The sequence below is a fragment of the Gouania willdenowi genome, chromosome 16 (assembly GCF_900634775.1).
Source record: "Gouania willdenowi chromosome 16, fGouWil2.1, whole genome shotgun sequence".
In the NCBI taxonomy this organism is placed as follows: domain Eukaryota; kingdom Metazoa; phylum Chordata; class Actinopteri; order Blenniiformes; family Gobiesocidae; genus Gouania; species Gouania willdenowi.
The window spans coordinates 21,816,077-21,833,827 of NC_041059.1; positions in this window are offsets into that span (position 1 = coordinate 21,816,077).

Consider the following 17,751-nt stretch of genomic DNA (forward strand, 5'->3'; position numbering starts at 1 on the left):
TATACGTATTGGATTTATGTCCACATCAGTGGGTGCACACTGTAGCTGTTCCCACTCAACGTTCTTGAAGCCAAAATACACCGCTTAGGGGCGCTGTGCAGTAGCTTACTGCCAAGCTAGTCCAGCTACGCCAAGAACATAAATATCTTTAGTGCAATTTTTAGTGGAAATTCTACCCAAGGCTTGTTCAGATCATAAAGTACAAAACCACGATATATTTCAACTCAATATCTAATTCCAGCTTTCCTTCACAACGTAACTGCTATTCACAAAGAGAGCTACGCAAGAACCGCAGCCGTCAATCATCTTCATATGACACAAAATCACGTTTCTCAACCTCACGTAACTTATTTAAGACAAATGTCACCGAAAACTGAGCACAATGTAGGGTCATACTAGCTAATGATCACAGCAAAGTTTTGTCAGGGTTAGGTGATGGTGTGGACCCAAAAGCAAAGAGAGATGGAGGAAGCAGGCAGGTGTAGTGTTGATGGTCGTCCATTTGATAATGAAACCCAAAAAGACACAAGGAAGCACAGGGAAAACTGGGAGCAGGGAACAAAATGCTGCAGGACACGAGGAGGTTGACATTAGACAATGACACAGCAAACATTCAGTGTTCAAGCACTCAGCTAAAGAGTGGAGGAGGCCTGATTGGGAATGGGCCACACCTGGGTGGAAACATGAGCGCGCTAATCAGTCACAAACCAAGCACAAGACATCACTGGGGGCGTGGAGCCACAAGCAGGAACACCTGAAACACAAAGACAAGAGTAAAACACAGGAGGCCAGACTCAAACAGAATAAACAAAGACACAGTAACTGAAAGGACCACAAGGTGCAGTGGCTGATAAGTGCAAAACACATTTACAAATACCACAAAACCTTTACAAATGACTGCAACACTTTTACAAATGACCACAACACATTCACAAGCAACTGCAACACTTTTACAAAAAGGTCACTACAAATGAACAAATATGGAAACGGAAAAGTTTTTTCAAATATAATTATGTATATTTGTTTTCAAAAGTGTAAATTTGTTGTGGCATTTGTAAAAGTGTTGCAATAATTTGTAAATGTGTTGCGGTCATTTATAAAAGTTTTGCAATAATTTGTAAAAGTTTTGTGATATTTGTAAATGTGTTTTGCACTTCTCAGCCACTGTAACAAGGGCTAAAAAACAAAAACAAAAAAACTGAACAGAACCTAACCCCCCCCTAGGAGGCGGGGTTTATGACCTATACTGCAGCCAGTCAGCAGGGGGAGCTCTAAAATAAAAGCTTCACTCCACCGGGGAGCCTGTCCCGTACATTCTTTTTACAGTCTATGATCCACATTGTTGGGTTCTTTCTTTTTTACTATGAACTTTATATTTTGTTAAGTGCACCGAGATGACTTTGTTGTAATTTGGGCTATATAAATAAAGTTGAATTGAATATGAAAGTGGCCTGAGGTCAGATTTGAAAAAATCAGACATGGGCAAAAATCGACCTTGTGTGAACATTTGTATCTGGCATCTTTTAGAATGGGTGGACGTTTGCTACTTTTCAAATGCACAATTGTTCTTTGTTCACTTAAACCTATACCAAACCAAACAGAAATCCAATAAAAAAAAAAATAGAAAAATAAAAACCTGTACCTGTATGTCATCCAGAAGTTGTTCTTATCTACTACTGATGCCTGTGTGACCCCAAAGGGAAAGTTTTGGTGTTTATATGAATTGAAAGTTGTTGGCGGATGATGATATTGTGGTTCAGAGTGTGACATCAGAGTGACCACATCACCGGTGAAATGATGAAGAAAGCAGGACTATAATGACATCAAACGAATCACTGTCTTGTCTCGCGAAGAAACACAAAACAATCCAAGAATTAAGTAAAAACACTGCTTAAAGAAACTTTTCTGCTTCAAGGCCGTCTTTGCATTCTTCTATGGGGCTCCGAATCCCACAATGCAATGTGCAGAACTTTGCCAAAGTTTAAGACACATGAACATTTGTTAAGCTATTCCAGTCTTTTCCCGCAAATTAAAGATGTCACTGATTCTCAAGCAGAGGAGTATGTCAATAGACCCTTTTATTCGCAAACCTTTTAAAGTGGTCTTGATACATAATGCCTTTTATCATCACTTAAGTATTTTGTTTTGCATTTTCTACCACTTCTAATATAGCCTTACATACCAGTCAAGGAGCTAATCTAGTCCTCCATTTGGAGCAACTCAAATGTTGAATAAGTGCGCCTTGAAAATGATCTGGCAACATCTTGATTTGAAGAAGTCCAGAGTCATTGGCAATCTCACATAATGAATTATAGTCCACGTAAACATAAGAATGAGCTGTGTGTGCATGTGACAAAAACGAACGAATGTCTCAATTTCAGCCAGCTCACTGCTTGACTCCTGCCCAAGCTTTAAATCTGTTATTGACCAGTATTGGCCATGCTCCATGAAAAAATGGTGCCCAAATTTTGCTATCAGATGTTAAATAACTAACAAACACCAGCAATTACCAGACACCATTATCTTTAGTGCCCATCCCACATCTTATTGGATTTGTTTTAAATCAAAAGTATTAGATTAACATATTAGTTTCATTCGACAAGTTAAAATCTAGTGACACACACCTCAGTCCTGTCATTGAAAAAAGGCTTAATGAAATAAAGGGACCAATAAATGAGTCCTAGCACATACTGACCTTAAAGATTTTGATATGTACTCTAAAATAGCAAATGTAAAACTAAATATATTTCAAACAAACTTAATATTTATATATATATGTATATAGGAGGAAAAAAAAAACAAAAACAAAAAATTAAACTGATATAAAACATATTATCCTTGCTCACATGAAATTATGCTGACTAAGTGTATCCAGTTTGGGTGATTATATATATCGCAATGGAAGAAACCAAGATGACGTAAGTGCAATTAGAAAACAAATTCAAATTCGGCTTACCAGTGAATACATTTTTGACTTAAAAAGCCTCATACCTGAGAACTTAGCCACTCATATGATTTCAAGGTTTTAATAAGATTTTATTTGATTTTTTTTTCTTTATTTTTCTTCATGTTAAACTCCAAGAAAGTCCGGGTCAAGTCAATTTACAAAATTTTACACGTAAATTGTAAATAGGGGAGCCATCTCAGTAAAGAAACGTAAGCTTCCTAACATTTAATAGCTTATTTTAAATGATTTAAAAAACTGAACTAAAGCATATTTTAATTTATTAATACAGAGATAAAATTAGTATTATTATTTGAAAAAACTAAATGAAATTTTGATCATGCATTTTGGATATTTGTGTAGATATATTTATAACCACAGCTGGCACACTAAGTTTGATTCAATCCCACTGTTTCCATCTGATATTCCCCACAAACCTCACATAGATTTTACCCACATCCCTCATCCTGTGATTCAGGGTCAGCCATGCCCATCTACTCTGCTCTGCATTTAGGACTCATGAATAAGTAATGACATCTCTCATCACCTCAGAGCACTGACAGTCAGGCCAGGAGCTTTCATCTGCTCCAGCTTGTGTTCAATGTTAATGTTTTTTCTTCCTTCTTGATCATGTGACAGACAAGCAGCTGACCCGAAACCACCATAAACAGTGACGCTCTGTAAGTGCATGACTGTGAGCAAAGGGATATTCTTGACTGGTTTTATGATTTCATTTTAATGTTGGAGTCAGTGAAAAGAAAATATTGTGAATGTTGATTCTATGCATGTGGAAAAAAACATCTTTTTTTAAATATATTTATGGAAGTTACAAAACAGTCCGTTCCATTATTCGTCCATATCCTTTACTTATCTTTCAAACTTAGCATTAAATAATAAATTGCTTATACCTGATGTACAGAAAAAGAGTTTCTGGAAATGAAATGTTTGCATCAAAAAACACACATTAGAAGATTACTTTAATGTCACATATCCATACAGTCCATACATAAAGTCCATACATAAAATGTGTTCTCTCAATTAACTAGGGCCCTATAGAATCCATTTAATTTTTTTTTTGCTGTTTTTCATATACATTTTTTTAAATTCAGTTGTTTTTTTTCAGAAAACATTTTATAGACGTTTTAACTCCTGTGAAAAAACTGAATAAATAATAAAAAAGAAAACAATGATTAATGTATGTCAAAATAAAAATGTAATTCAAAACCATGTGTGATTCCATGATTCCATTAAATTTTATTGAAATATAGCGCCCTATTTAACCCATCCCTTAAAGGTGTAGTCTGCAACTCTTATAAAAGTGACTTTTTGTCATATTTGCTAAAGCTGTCACTATGTAAGGACAGCTTTACATGAAACTAGTAGTTTTTGTGAAAAAAAAAACAGGCTCATTGAGCCCCAATGCTGCTCCTGCAGCCTTTGGCAGATTGCCGGAATGCACCGCGACTGAGCAAAAAGAACCAATCAGAGCCAGGATTGTGTTTGATGAACTGTCTGACAGCTGTTGCTCACAGGCCCCGCCCCTTTTCCAGGCTGGAGCGCAATCTTTTTTATAGTGTATGGTCTGGAGGAGTAGAAGATGGAATTGGTGACTTTTCTGCTTGAAAGGTAATTACTGCTGCTTGATTTACATTACGTTTGATTTGTATTTGTTACACTAGAACTTTGTAGTGCATGTGTTGTTCATGTGCGCGCAGCAGCCTCCATGTGGCTGCTGTAAGTGACACTGTGTTGTTGCTGCTGCTGTTGAGGTGTGTGCGCATAGAGAGACAGAAGTGTTGCAGTAATATACTTTTAACAGAGCATGTTATATCACTGTGATGTTGCTGTCGGACTAACGTTAGCTTGTTAGCTCATCTGAGGGAGGGACTTTAAAAAGTTTGGAGGCAGGGCAAGAGAGCAGCGGGGAGGGAGGGGGGGAGAGGGATCTGAGAGTTGCGGACTGCATCTTTAAGCCGGGACTGTGGGCAGCCAGTGTGGCACCCAGATAAGATGTGGGTTTAATAGTCCTTGCTCATGGGCCCACATCAGATTTGAGTTCTTGACTCTTTAGCTACAAGTAGGCTTTTTTAACCATCAGGCCACAATTGCTGGTATCTTAGATTATTGTGAGTCAAGAGCAGTGATTTCCCACCCCTGAGCAGTGGTGTATAATGAATAAACATTTTCACTAATCTGCAATTTAAGTTTCTGTCCGTCTATTTTTTTCATATACCATTTTTTTTTTTTTTATTACATTTTATTCTTTTTATTTAAGTGTATTGCAGATTAGCACGTTTGCCTCAGACTAAGAAAGTCCTGTGGTCAAACTCTGCACTTGGGTCCTTTCTGTGTGGAGTTTGCATGTTCTCCATGTGTTTGCTCGTGTCGTTTTCCAGGTAGTTCAGTCCAATTTTAGCATCCATAAACATGTACGTCAGGTTAATTGGAGTCTCTCCCTTTGAGAGCTGGAGATAGGCACCTGCAGACCCTGCGCGACCCTGAACAGGAACAAGCGTGTCAGACCACAAACGAATGAATAAATTGTAGGCAGTGTATGAACAAACTTCTAATATTTCCATTTATCTGTTGCATTTAAAATTGTCCTCAACGTCTTAAAATACGAGCTCCTATTGTGCTTATTGTGCACGTTATTTTTTTCAAGATATTCCTTAAGTTTAATGCATTTAACCTTAAAAACACAGTGTGTAATTAGTCCTCCGTGTCGTTAGGTGGCAATAGAGATGGAAAAATTAGATTACTTTTCTTTCGAATGTGAATTGGACTTTATATTATTCTTCACTCTCATTGAATACATGATTTTACATGTTATTTCACTTTTAATTGACACATTTTATCCCAGATTCCAAATTAATTGTAGCATGTATAGCCTTTCATCGTTACAATGGACCACAATCCTAAGCCAAAGAAAGGGAGGGAGAGGGAGAGACAGAGCGAGCATCCAGATACTGATAAGGCTCAGGCCCATTATATGTCATTTTAAACAAAGAGGCAAAGCAGCCTGTGGAGACTCCCTATCAGCTATTAAACAGAGACGTAGCATGGAACCGGAGATTGATGATTAGCATTTCTCCTGGTGGAAGAAAAATGCTTTGCCTGGACCAGTGATAATAAGCAAGAGTACAAAGATGCTTCCCATCACGTCCCCTTTTAATGCGTATTTATTTCTCCTTTTTTTGTTATTCACTTTTATAAAATTACTATAGATAAAATATTTCCCCTGATAGTTTGGATTATTTTACTCACTCTCTTTCCATCGTTTTTTTCCTCTTCCATTAGCCTTATAGTCCCTTCCTGTTCCCGTCTGTCTTTACGCATTCAAATAAATGCAGGCTGTGCTGCTGTACTTTTGTCTTCCAGTGTAATCTGTTAGGAATGGACAGCATGGAATCCCTTATGTCACAGTCGGAGACTTGTAAGTCCTCGCCAGATACAAGGCGGAATGACACAGAATGTAAGCAGGGTAAGAGGGGGATTTAGGTACAAGTTTGATAGGACTGTTTCAGGCCATTGTTTTCCTTGCTGCGTGTCCAATGTCAGTCTTTGTTCTGCAGCAGGTTTTACAACATGTAATGGCTTTGCTTTTAATGAGGGAAAGGATTGGTACGTGCAATGGTTTCACACACAAAGGGAACTTGGTTTGGAAACTTGTTTATTACTTTAACTAAATAATCTATCTCCTAGTTTGGGAATAAGTCAGCTGACCAAGTAAACTTTCTACCTAACCTCATATAATCCTGAGTATTTTACTTTATTGATTGACCAACAAAGCTTTCATAATGAACACAACAAATATGTACAGGATTTAAACCCACAGTGTTTGTGATCAGATGCATTTATTAAAGGGCATTTAGGAGTTATGTAATTTGCTTTAGGGTAAATTTACAAGTGTTGCTTGGGCCAAGAACAACCATTCATATTGATTTTCATTTCAAATGTAATTCTGTTTTAAACAATGGACAAACTGCTACTTAATTTACATTTTCCCACAGTTTTATTAAATTCTAAGGGCTACAAAGATATGGATTTGTGTTTTACGACCCTGTAAATTGTGCACCTTAAACTCAAAAATGGTGTATTATGAATTTAAACTTGCAGACACATGAGATGCACATAATAAGACAACCACTGAACCACACAGATGAAAAGAAAAAATAAATATTAATAAGTACATTGTGCATGTAGTGAATGTTTGTGCTGGTGTATATGCATACATGCTATACTGTATTTCAACATAGACATGCCTCAGTAGATGTCCACTAATGGTTGTTGATCCGAGTGGTTGCAAGAACATCACTAGAGCTCCTCCATTTGCTCACTTGTAGTACTGCAACTAAGGTTTAAAGAGGTGGAAAAACTGTTTATTTATTTATTTTTTATTAATTTGACTAAAAAAAACTTTCATATTTCACAATTTTCTATTAATTTTATTGCTTTTTAAAAAGTATTTTATATTGCTGTTTTTAACTTTCAATTGTTGTTTTTAGCACTTTTAGATACATGAATTCAAATGTTACCACAAATAAAATGCACACTATTATTATTATTATTATTATTATTATTATTATTATTATTATTATTATTATTATTATTATTATTATTATTATTATCATGAATAGTACCACTGTGTCTGATACCATATATGGAATGTGTAATATTTTTAATCTTACTGATAGTTTCAAAAAAATAATCACAATGTTAGGGATTAAAAGATATAGATTTTTGCTCCAGGGCCGTTACCAGAAGTATGAAATGTGAAACTCTGAAAAAGTGACAAAAGATGTCTGAGAGGAAACGAGTTTGTGTAATAATTCAAATCCACAGATTTTTTTTTTTTTTTTTTCTCATCACTGGAGATGCTTGTCTCAACTTTTAATAATCCATCTTTCAGGACAGAACAATAAAAGCGGATGTTGGTGAGAAGGAGAGAAAAAAGAAGTGATGGTAGATGCAGGAAAGGACACTTTCTTGTCTCTTTTTATCACTCAATTAACAAATTCATCACTGAAAGTGTCCAAACAGCTCATATTACCAGAGTCCCACTTGTACCTATCAAAGTAGAGTCATTTTGCTGCAGCCTGATCTCAGCTTTTCAAGAAATGAACTTCCCCTTCACTAGTTTTCTGACCTCACACCAGGCTTATGTGCTCATTGCTCATTTGATCTGTGGAAATGTCCCTTTTTTTATTACTTCCATGAACAACACATACACCAAAATCTGTTGAGAGGTGGATCATAGTGTATAATTGACTCAGTGTTTCAATATAGGAGTTTATATTGTTAATTGTTTGTTTTTACCTTTTTACAGTCACCAAGCTGCCATGCATAAGGTATTTAAAATACAAATATACTAAATGAGTACAATAAAACTAAACAATAATTATTAAAAAAGCACACAAAATGACAACAGAAATGCACAAAAATAGAGAAAAGTCTCCAAAAACACACAAAATGACTTAAAAAAAACATACATTACAGAAAAATACACCAAACAACAACGAACTATGAAAATGACTCAAAATACACAAAACTAAATATTTATACAAAAAAATACACACAATGACTCCAGAAATGCACAAAAAGACAACAGAAAAATACAAAAATACACATAATGACTTGAAAAAACATACATTACAGAAAAATATACCAAATGAAAAAAATATCAAAATGAGTAAAAAAAATAAAAAACACATTTATCATGTTCATGTCCCATTGAATTAAAACAGGGAAATCAATCACTATTTTACTTTGCACCCACAAATAAGACCCCTTTATAACACTACAGAGTACAGAATATGTACACCTCTTTGTACATCCAACCTTCAAACACATACTTATTTGGCCATAATTGACAACTCTACTTAAGCTCCCCCCACTATATGAATACATACTTCTGACAGGCACTGTACGAGTATTAAGGAATGGCAATAACTAAATACCTTTGCCATGTATATTTAATTTAGGCATGTGAATAGCAATATTTGGGTTTTAAATAACAACCTGCACCATTAATGCAATGTAAGTTTCCTCTAAAGTACTTGTTAAGTGTGTGATCACATTTTGAGTTTGGCTAATTTACTTTGAACAAAGCCAAACAAAACCTCAAATACACACACAAGTTGCTGATATCTTATCATCTTATCATTGTTTTAGCTCAGAGGCTCTAATCTGGTGTCTATCATCTAACACTCGACCGCTTAATGTCTTTGCAAAGAGTGTGTTTTTGCCAGTTTAAATGTGTGTTTGAGTGTACAAAAGCAAAGTCTATTTTTTGCCTTTTCTTCCATTCCAAAGACACAATGACCTCTCCTTTCATTTACCTGTGCATTTGTTCTCTGTGGTAAATGAAAAATCGACATAATTATTAAAGAAAACATGGGATTTGGTTATACTTGTTATTCATATTTGTAACATTCTCATTACGTTTGAAGGTCAAAGCAATTCATGGAATATTGTATTGCAACAATGGTGATAGTTATTCTGGTTTTTATCTCCCAAAGGACACATTAAGAAGATATTTTCTTTGCCAAAAAGGTTACTTTAAACTAATGGCGTAGCTTTTTCTTTTTTACAAACACACATGCATCTCTACAATTCCTCCCCGCACTTTATCGCTGCAACCTTCCTTTTGTTTTACCTGTGTGAAATTATAGTTAAACAGGTGTACCGCCAGCAAAAGAACACTGACAGACAGGCATGCAAGAGGACAGCCAAGCACTTGTGTTCACAACAAAGATCTTTCTTGTCTTACAACTGGCTGTCCTGCCCAACATGTGGCTTTGGTTACAAAACCTACTGTCGGAGCTCGAGCTGCCTTCATCTCAGCGAGGAACAGAGGACGATGGAAGGTGCTTTCCAAGATGAGCAGCAAAAGTGGCTTCCTTTTTCAAAGGACCGAGGATGTACATGGCTCAGGGACTCCTGTGTTAGCCGTGAGATAGCACAGCACCTGGAGAGGAATGGTGGACAGGAAGAGAAAGGGAGATGAGAGGGGACAAAATGATAGGAAGCTGCTTAGATGTGATTCCAAAGAGCTCGCTCAGATTTCAAATGTTCGCCGTGTGAAAATGGGATTTGAAACCCTCCCAATCCGACTGACTCCACTCATCAACAGCACATCATCAAATGTATGGATTACTTTCCAAACACCCTGCTGCATAGAGATGATTGTGGTGAATTGTTGCTAACTTGTATGCTTTAGAATGGGGGGGGAAGAAATAAATTAAAAATTAAAACAGCACAGCACTGTTTGCATCACTTACAGGGACAACAATAATGAAACAATAGGAAAAGTCTTTGTTCATGAAGCTCAGGCCTGGGTAAAACAAAGGGTGTTTGCTGAGTGACACATGCAAAGAGTCACTTGCCAATCTTGGGCCCAATCCATCTCCTGGAGCTAAAGTGTTCTCTTTGTGTGAATATGTTTTGGAACACGCTGACCATTGATTGACATGAACGCGAGGGCTAGTAAAACATTTCTGTGGTGTGAAGCAAACAGCAGTCCGTCTGTCACTGGGCCTCAGATGTTTAGCCTGGAGGGGGGGCGGTTACTGATACAATGGTGCAACACAAATCTGGACATTGTTCTCAGGCACTCGCTCGCTTTGCCTTTGGCTTTTTGTAGCTGCTTTTAAACTAATATAACGATTTGAGATATTCGGCCTTTAATTGACTTTAGACTCTGAACATATTTTACTGGCTGTCCACACAAGTCTTCCAGCATCATTGATACATGAGTCTAAAGCCTCTGCGTACATACAGATCAAAAAAGGTCATTGTTTTTTAAAGCAATACATTGTTTCTAATTATATAATAGATATTGTCGTAATATTTTACACATAATTATTATCAAAGACTTCATTATTTGCCAATATTACAAACTTTCAGCTCATTGTTTTGTTTCCCCTTATTGACAGATTTTTGTATTATATTGGCAAGGCATACTGTAGGTGGTTAAGGTTCCAAGGGTAATCTAAGTCTTTCTTTAAAATCCAAACTCAGGCAACAGATTTAGAAGTAATAATAGCTAAACTGACTAAATGTACACTGTTAACTTCCACTGAAAGTCACTGATAGTAATAATATGACTTATTGCAGAAAAGCCAAGGGAGGCAGGTGTACAGCAAACACACTGTTTTGTGCTGGCACACATTAAAGATGGGAAACAAAGCAATAAAGTTAACGTTCCAAAACACAAAAATAACAACCAAAAGCATGGAATCACATTAATGCTATATATCAATAATCCAAGGATAAGATAAAAAGACTGTACGGTACTCAAATGAAACCTGAAATAAGTGTATGCATATACTCCCTGTTGGTGGGAAAACTGTGGGGCATGGGAGCGGGGGGTCATGAAGACATCTTGACAGTTAATTTACCGTTTACTGTACGATTATATATAACATGGACTTACACGTCTAGGTTAAACAGAAATAATGTATATACATATCCATAAAGACACATTTACATACCTATACATGTACACACTTACATACACATGCCTATGCATACTGTATATACACTATTAGTAGTTATTGCACTGCCATGTTGTCATTTAGTATTGTGATTGCCCAGTTGTAGAAGCCGTCCCTGACTCTATTTTTCATCAACTTCATCAGCCTGTAATGAAGGATAGTCACAGTTTTTACCTTACAAGGTTAAAAACATTTTTTAGCCATTTTGTTGTAATTTTGAGGGACTGAAAATGTTTCATTCCTCTGTGGGAGCACAACAGAAAAAGTTTAAGAACCACTGCCTTTAACCACTTTACATTGAGAATTAGTCAGATATATTCTTGGGCACAGTTTTACTTTTGTTTGCATAGCAAGTTGGCAACAAATCATAGATATAGTACTAGCGATAGGCTTGGTCCAGTAAAGAGGTGGTCTTACAGAGGATTTACAGTGAGTTAAATAACAGCTGGCAGGGTCACTACCACCACCATCACCTCAATCAATACATTTTACAGTTTAGATAGTTCAGTTCACATTGTTTTTACTCACTTAAGATCAAATGGGGATAATTAAACACATTTCATACCTAACCAAGGAAGCTGAATAAAGCTTTTATCCTGATTTGATGTTTAGTTAAAACCAATTTAGTGCTTACTAATCTATACAGTAATAATTGTGTGAACATGCTGTTCTCATCAGTTGCAAGTTGAAAATTGATCAAATTGTCAAGATTGCACCTTGAAATGTTTTGTTCTTACTGTATTTGTGCCCTCTGTGGTCAAAGTAAGGTCCTGGTTTTTTTTTAAGTGAAGCTAAAATGTCTTATTGATGTTTGAGTAAAAGATCAAAAATCTTTATGTAATGTTCATCAACATGTCTACATTGTCGGGACATTTATAATTGACTCATTTAAGCATTATTAGCCAGCACCTAAACATGTGGGTGAACACCATGTATAATGATAACAACGTATTTGTACTTGTTCCTGATGTCGAGACTTCCGTTTTCTCCTCAAACAGTTTGGAGGCATAGTGCTGACACCCAGTGAGAGTCACCACCTTTCACTTTTCCAATGAAAACAAAAGAAAAAATCTGCTGTATATATAAAATGTCCTGATAGTTGTGTATTTCTAAAATGTCATATGGATTGATTCAACACCAGAATTACAATTTTAATCAGTGGTGTAGAACCAGGTGTTAAAATGCATGCGGCAGCCCTCCAGGCCATAAGAAATTGGACAAGGCACCAGGAAATTGTCTCTCTCCTGGAAACAAGTGTTTTGTGATTGTTTACCCCATGTCTTTAAATTGCATTTCTTCCTTTTTAATTTAAGCACCTCAGCTGTGGGATTGAGGGAGGAAAAGAGGGAAGGAAAGAGCTGTAACCAGACACACGGGAACCTTTTCCTACTATTTTTTTTTTCCCTGTTTCCAACGTTCAATCCTCTCCAGTATTAACCATGTCTGATGTGATTCCTGTCAAATGCAAATGTCACGACCTGATATGGTCAACCCACGGGGCACTCTGGCTGCACACCCAAATTGAAAAATGAAGTTGTGTGGGGTGAGTTTGTGTGTCTGTGACTGCAGAAAATATGAGCTCCACTGTAAATTTGGGCTCATTTTGCTGCTCATTCTGTGTGTGAGGTGGTCCTTGGCACAAGAACAAGCTCAAAAACATGATTGGTGTAAGAACAAAGAAAACCAAAGGTTGCAAAATTACACTTGTTTTAAATGTCTGCGACAGTTTTTCTAAATTTGAAACAATAATCAAATAAACTTACGTCTTATAAAAGCAATAAATACACACCAAATTGTTTAAATGAAATGCGTTTTAGCAGTAACACTCTCCAGGGAGCAAATTATCTACATGTAAAATTACTAGAAACAACATTGTAAAAATTTTTATCATATACTGTCATGATAGACCTTCTAAACTCAAAATTATAATGGCAGAGGTGCATGGCAGGTGGACCTAATATTCTTTGTCATTTTTCAAAGCTTAATGTAAGCATTCCTTAACTGTCAGATTTCTATAGTTGTTTCATTTTTATTACTTAAAGCTGCAGTATGTATAAATGTGAGACTTTTATAGAAACAACCACACCCCCCCCTCCCCTCCCTGTTTTGAAACCTATCGTCGCCCACCGGTATCCTCGTAAACTGTGTAGCTCTTCGTGACTTTTTTCTCAATAAAGACTAGTGACAAATCTAGGGTCTTAGTTTTACAAGCTATTTATCCCGTCTGTTATCACACTCCATCTGACTCTGTATACCGTTGTTTCTCCATATCAGTTTTCCTTTTTCTGCTTGCTCTTCCGTGTAACCGTTGTGCTTTACGCTGCAATGGGGACTTCTGCTGGAATGTCCGCCTTTGTACTTTTACTATCGATGGTACGTGAACGCGCATTGACTTCAGTCCAGCAGCCAAAAGAAATGCCCAAAACAGCTCATGGAGCACTCTGTTTGTAGAAAGATCTCTGATGGCTGGCTGAAATCCATTGCTCCTAGATTTCTAAAGCCTAAATATGAAGCCAAAGGCGAAGATGAATGAAGATTGAATTAAATTATGCTCTAAGATTATTATGGATTTTTAACCAAATGACACCAAAAAAACTTACATACTGCAGCTTTATGTTGAATAATTTTTTTTTTTTAAAAAGCAATGTAAACCGCAAAGAAATAAAGAAAGAGTTTTTATTTAGTGAAATGTGATCTCACAAAATACAAATATTTGTATTTAAGTGGTAATACCTTTGAGTGGTTGGGTTAGGGTCCCTGGTGCTCCTCAAACTTGTGTCTGTTAGGCCCTGAAAAATACACTGGTGTCCTAACCTAACACTTGTTTATAATAATAATAATAATAATAATAATAATAATAATAATAATAATAATAATAATAATTGAAGCCACAAGCGGTGTGGTAGGGTCCAAAGAAGTGGCCGGGTCGGTAACCCAAGGTTGCGTATCCCAGTGTTGGGGATTAGGGTTTGGTCTGATCAAATTTGGTGCTAATTGGTGGAAAAACAGCACTTAAAATATTTTAGCATTAGGATTAGCCTAGCAATAGCATTAGCCTAACAATAGCATTAGCCGAGCAATAGCAATAGCATTAGCAATAGCATTAGCCTAGCAATAGCATTAGCCTAGCATTAGCATTAGCATTAGCATTAGCATTAGCATTAGCATTAGCATTAACATTAACATTAACATTAACATTAGCATTAGCGAGCAATAGCTTAGCATTAGTATAAAGCTAGCATTAACATTAACCCAACATCAGCAATAACCTGGCATTTGCATTGGGCTAGCAATAGCATTTACCTAGCATTAGTATGAAGCAAGCATTTCCATTGGGCTAGCAATAGCATTTACCTAGCATTAGTATGAAGCAAGCATTTCCATTAGCCTACCAATAGCAATTATATTGCAGTAGAACAGTCCATCAAAAAATAGCCAAGATATAGTATTTTGAATGTGATGGTGAGGAAAATGGCGCCAGTCAAGAATGCAAGGCATGATGGAAAATGAGAATTTGTGTCAAATTTGAGGCTAATCAAACTTTGTGTGTCAGAGTTATAGGAATTTTTAAATTGTGGCGTGCTAATGAAATTTAGCATTGCGACTTTGCGGCGGCGCCACAACCAAACCGTTAGAGATACGCAAATTCCTTTAATGATATTTTATCTTCAGTGGTTGCTAAGTGTAGTGAATCAGTTGAAGCCCCTCAGACTAGTTTGCGTAAATGCGTTCCCAGGGCGAGACGCCATTTTAGACCTTTGACCCTTTGACTTTTTTTTGGATTGTGGGATGTAACCAGAGTATCCATAGGAAACCCATACAGCAAGGGGAGAACATGCTAACTCCACACAGAACTGACCCAAGTGTCCACCCCAGGGCTTAAACCCATGACCTTCTTACTGTGAGGCAGACATGCTAACCACTAAGCCACCATGTGCCCATGAGGTGGGCATGCTAACCAGTAACCACTAACTAAAATCTGGACTTGGTCTGGAGTTTGAGCCAGCTGATATCTGGAGTTTCTGAGAAATCTATGTTTATGTATCTTTTTGAAATGCAAGAAAATACCTTACTAGTCTTTTACTATGGTCTACTGCCAGTGGTCATTCATATACATCAATGTATATAAGTGCCACCTTAGTCCTACAGACCCCTATACAAATTGCAAATCGCGCCACAATCGCCCAGCCAATAAGCTTCGACTTCCTGTAGCGGAGACTGTCAATCAAAGTGAATGTGCATGCATAAACTGTGCACAAAAACAAAGCCACACGTCACAACAGCAAACAGGTATCACTCTGAGCAGCAGGTAGGAGCGCTCCAAAACTCCAAGACTTCTACTAAAAAAACAAAGGAAAGGTCCGGGTACCAAGCTTGCGAACAAACGTCTTTGTGACCACAACAGAATTTATCTCGGAGCTGCTTTTCAAAGGTGGAGGGACTTGTTGCTTTTAAAAGGATTCCGAACGCACCCTGAGTTGGTGATTTTTCTAATGGACAGGTAATAAACATGTTTTAATCAAACTACCATAAGTGTTTTATTAGCGAAAAACATTACACATGTGTTTGTGTGTTAAACATTGTTGTTATGTTCTGTGATGCACGTGCACAAATGTAGAGGTGTGGCTTCTGGTGGATTGGCAGAGGCGGGGGGAGGAAGTGGAGCTGTTTAGGGAGGGACATCAAGACGTTCGTTTTTGAATTTTCTCTCCCGCTTTTCATCCTCCGAATATCAGCCTTAAGGGTGCTGCCCCCACTACCCGACCATAGTAAAGTGGCAGAAGATGGATCGATGTTGCTGGAGATTAGTTTAGTATTTGGAAGAAGTTGCCGATTGTATAAACATGTGTAAAGGACCTACAAAATGAAAGCGTGCCCTAATCTATGGTCGAGAGGATCTTGTTCAAAGTTTTTGGGACATTTAAAGGCTGAGACGCGGCACACTCGGCCAGCTATGAACCCATCTCATTGTAAAGGGCTGTAAGGTTGTGAATGCTGCCGCTGTAGGTGGAGATGCCTAAAAGGCGCCAAAGAAAGTGCAACACTTTTTGCTTCACCACCTGAGGCTTTCGATAGTGGATGTTCGAGACGATATCTGGACACAGGAAGAGAAAAACGAAAGCTAGATTTAGTCAGACAGATTCATTTTGAAACTGTATAACTATCAGTTGAAGGATAAGATTCCCCAAATTGACTGGAATAGAAAACTTCATATATCTTGAATCTCGATACATCTCCAAGCCCTACTAACCAAACGTGACCTGTGAACTCTCAGCTTACACAATTTTGTATTTACGTTTTCAGAGTGAAAATAACATGTGGCAAACTGTAAGGAATAAGACAACATAGATAAACAATGACAGGTGCTATCTGTATTAAACACCAAATATTTCTAAAGCAAAAACACACATACCTGCAACCTTTTGAATGAGATCAGCCTTTACGTTGTCATTCAAAAACTAGCCTTATTGCAGAAGAGCTGACCCAGGTGAGTGCTGTCTATGGTGAAGAAAGAAATCTTGATTAAGAATTTCTACATACAGTATAATTCACTTCAAAAGCTTAAACTGTGCACCACAGTCAGAGATAAGTGCAACAATGGCTACAATAGCAGTGCAGTAGATGGAGTTATTCTTGGAGTTGAGGTGATTGTCCACAATAGCTGGGACCAGTGTGTTGACCACTTGGACGTCTAGCAGCCTTGCTTTTATGGCATCAAACACCGGAAAGAAACGAGAACCGAAAAACCTTCAACTTCAACGTTGGGATTGTTTTGTGAGTCATCTACAATCTGGTCGATGCCCTGGATCCTGTCTTTGACATCCTTCATTTATTTATTTATTTATACGCTGATGAATATCTAATGGACCATTTATTTTATTTTTTTACATTTAAATATTTTAAACATACATTTTCAACATCTACACAGTCTGATATAGAAAGTCATCAGACTATGCACAGTCTGATAACTTTCTATGTAAAAGTGCCACTGCAAATAATTGAAAATGATTTAGAAGCAAATACCAGCAACTTAATAAAATGTGTGAATTCATTTCGTGGCTGGTTCCAATTGGTCACATTTGGACAGTGAGCCTGGAGATAGACAACTTGGTCTTGAAGCAGTGTGGTGTAGATACCACTAGAGAGCAGCATCTAACCATATTTATATAGTCCACTGAGAGCAAAACCATTCTGATTGGGGATGTTACAGTGTTGTGTGCTATAATACTATCACTGAATAAATTGTTATACAAAGAGGCAACACACCACGTGTGACTGATGCTATTTTGCTTCATTAAGACCTAAACAGTC